This window comes from Lathyrus oleraceus, chromosome 1 (genome assembly GCF_024323335.1).
Source record: "Lathyrus oleraceus cultivar Zhongwan6 chromosome 1, CAAS_Psat_ZW6_1.0, whole genome shotgun sequence".
Taxonomy (NCBI): domain Eukaryota; kingdom Viridiplantae; phylum Streptophyta; class Magnoliopsida; order Fabales; family Fabaceae; genus Lathyrus; species Lathyrus oleraceus.
Window position 1 is genome coordinate 32,957,506 of NC_066579.1, and position 4,054 is coordinate 32,961,559.

Below are 4,054 nucleotides of genomic sequence, written 5' to 3' on the forward strand. Positions count from 1 at the left end.
TTAAATATGGTTTGTCAAATTCCTAAAACCTCATCAAAACACCAAAGAAATGGCCATGAGATTTATCATAGGTCAAACAAGGTCAAAGGACCTTGGAGAAAATTTTTTAGAATTTTTGAAGACTTAAAAGTATTTTTAAACAATTAAGAATAATCACAAAATCAATTAAATCATGAAAAATATTAATAATGATCCAGCGCGCCACACGCGTGATAATCAAAACCAATGCCTTAGATTAAAACAAAATGGCAAGATCATGTGGCTGGGAAACGTGCCAACGCACGGCCGAAGTTGTAGCTCCGGTCTTCTTCTCTAGTGGACCTCACCGGACTGGTCCACTCTCAACCATCACTAAAATAAAAAAAGAGGACATGGTCTAAAAGAAAAAATGGCGTAGAGCACGAATCTGACCTCAATTTTAACTAACTTCACATATATAGAAAGATATGAGGAGTTGAACTTTGAGGTGTGTCAACTGAGTTGCTTCGATTTGACCTCTATGCAACTCAGTCTTCTTGCCTACATTGGTAGGACTTCAGACAACCAAAGATCCAAGGGAATTGAGTAGAATTGAGAGAGAATCAAAGAGATGAAGTTTTCTGAAAATTACCTTCAATGATGTGCAGTTCTTGATGTTGCTTGCTCCAAACACGATCTGATCACACTTGAGAAGCTAGCGGGAAGTGATTAGAGAGGTTGCAAGGCTTTGGATCCTAGAGTTCTTGAATCTCCAACAGTTGAGTTTCAAACCTAAATTTCAAATTGAATTTTCTCAGGTTTTCCTTTAGAATGTGAGGGTTTCAATGGGGGGCAAAGCTGGCGCGCAAGGTGTGATTCAAATGAGCACAGAGGTCATGTATTTATAGCATGAATGAATGATATTTTCACACTTCACATTTTGTCCAATTTTAGCAATGTTGATGGCACGAGTGCATGGGCATGTGCAGGCCCATGATGCAATGCAAAAAGGTCCAAAATGATTCCAAATGAAGTCTGAATGGAAGCTTTATTGGCAAAGCAAAGTGAACTGAAGTTTTGATGTTTGATTCTTTCCAATTATGCATCCCTGTTAAATCCATCCGCAGATCTAGCAAACCTCATCCAAAATGCATAAACTTGGGTTCTTTGGAAAGCTTGGATCAAGGGGAACAAGTTTGATGTTCAACACTTTTTAATTTTGGAGCTAGGAACATGGAGAATTTTGAGGTGTAAGTTTGGAAATTTCAACATGTTGCAAAATTTTCTAAGTGTCAAGCCATATATCTCAATATTCCACCTTGCTTAACTTTTTATGTGAGCTTCAAATGAGAAAAGTGTCTTCATCAAAGTTGTATATCTTTCAAAGACATTCAAAATGGTCACCAATTTCATGTAATTTGGATTTGGAATGATAGAGTTATGCATTTTTGAAGTTTGGAAAAATCACTTGTTCAATGGTATAGGTCAAAAATGACCTATAATGTAACCTCATATTACATGCTTATAAAAGTTGAATTTGCTTTCACTCCAAACATAAAACTTGAAGTAGACATCTTGAATTTGATTTTTCAACTTGGAAATATTTCATCTCATAAAAATTGAGCAAGTTATGGCCTTGGGAAGTTGACTTTTAAATTAGGGTTTAGACAAAATGACCTATAATGTTTCAACATAGAAAATGATTTTCCAAGCAAAACTAGCTCTAGGTCTTAACATGAAAGTTGTTTGGAATATCATTTAGAGTAACTTTACTCTTGGAATAATTTTCATATGGTGAAAATTGTAGGAGATAGGGTCTAGGGAGACCCAGTTTTGATTAGATGAATTCATCTAGCCAACCACCATCAACCAACTTGCTATCCTTCAATCCTTTGGACTTTCTAGGCTCATGGTAGATCATATATTCATAATATGATGAATTTTGAAGTGTCCCTTGAGAAATTTGATCAATTGGTAAGATAGCTTGTTGGAGAAGTTACTTAAGATACCTAGTCAAACTAGGGTTTCCAAGGCAAATCACCCTCAAACTCTTGAAGAAAACTTGATCAATATAACATGTAGGAATCAATGGAACTCATGTATGATGCTCATAACCATTATTGGATCAATTCATGGTTGTTCTCTTTGTCATGAGGGTTTCAAACCCTAGATATGAACTTGGTAAATCAATGGAGATCATGCCCTACCTACAAAAGAGTTAGGCAAATGCAAAAGACATATTTTTGGCATTTTGGTTAGTAAAATGATAATATACAAGTATGATACAATCACATGGTGCTTGGTGATCTTTCCCAAAATAAAACCCAATGAGAGAGGGGTAAGGAGGATGCTAAGGTATGATCCAAATGCTAATGCTTATGATGAAATTGGATGAGGGATCTTAGGGTCAAAATTGGGGTCTTACAGCTGCCCCTATTTAAGGACATTCTAACTGAGGAGGCGAAGGTTAAAATCTTCATGTCGACTCAGTAGAATGGTCTTAAATAACAACATATATAAACAAGTTTTGGTCCCTAAGATACCTCATGATGCCTATGATATGAATGCAAAAGTTAATGCCCTATGGGGAAATATTGCCACAAAGGAAAAGAAATAAGAGAGACTGAAAGTCCGCAGGAGTATAAGTCAGGCTACAACTTAAAACTGCTGGGGGAGAAAGGAGTTATGCATAGGTCAAGCTACGACTTAAAACTGTTGGGGGACTAGAGGAATTCCATACAAACATGGAAAAAAACTCAGCCGAGGAACAACAACATCTGCAGGGGATACGAATAAGTCAGGATAAAACTAAAATACTTGAATCATGCAGGGGAAGCAATTTCACTAAGGAAATTTGCCAACTCAACTGGGGAAGAAATAAAATTCAACACAGGAGGAGCAGAAATCTATTATCCACTACCTGTTACTGGGTGAGGAGATAATAAAGATCTTACAGAGAGAACATCCATCATCGGTTAGGATGAACATATCAAGGATGACTCGCTGGGCACCAACAGAAGGGAATATTCATCACCGGTTACTAGGTAAGAAAAACCTTGCTGGGGAAAACTGAAAAAAATAGGATTTACAACTACCGGTTACTGGGCAGAAGACCAAAGGTGAGAATATCCGTCATCGGTTAGGATGAAAATATCAAGGATAAACTCAACAGGGAAAAAGATCCGTCATCGGTTAAGGTGAACATATCAAGGATAGACTTGCCTGGGATTGTCAAGGAGGATACCCGTCATCGGTTAAGATGAACATATCAAGGATAAACCTACTGAACAAAAAGTAGGAATTACATCTATCGAATGCTGGATAGAAAACCATCAAAGAGAAAATCCGTCACCGGTCAAGATGAACATATCAAGGATAGACTCTGAGAGGGGAGAAAATAGGAATTACATCTATCAGTTAAAGGATAGAATACCATCAAAGAAAAAATCTGTCACCCGCTAAGGTGAACATATCAAGGATTAACTTTGCGAAGGGGACAAAAGCAGGATTTACAACTACCGGTTACTGGGTAGAATACCACAAAGAGAAGGAAACTCGTCATCAGTTATGATGAACATATCAAGGATTAACTCTATGGGGAACAAGAATAGGGATTACAACTACCTTTTTACTGGGTAGAATACCAAGGATGAGAATATCCTTCACCGGTTAGGATGAACATATCAAGGATATACTTTCTGGGGAATCAGAAAAAATGAATCCACCGGGGACTCCTTTGCTGGGAAAACTGGGATATTCTTGCCGAGGGAGGAGATTTGCTGAGGAGAGGCGAAATTATCGAGTCTGCAGGGAATTTTAGGTCAACACCATACTAAATGGGAGACAACCATATAAAAGATAAATATAAAACAACTGTTGAGAAATCAAGAGGAAACTCTGACTGGGAGTGAATCAGATGGCGACTGGTGGGGAAACCAACGTGATCTACTAGGGAAAACATCTTACTCCACTGAAGATCAATCCTGCTGAAGAAACGTGAACTCCGTTGGGGAATACAGAAATGTTGTCGGGGAAATAACACGCCGCAAGGTACTTAACCAACTTAGTTGGGGAAAAGAATTCGAACTCTGCTAGG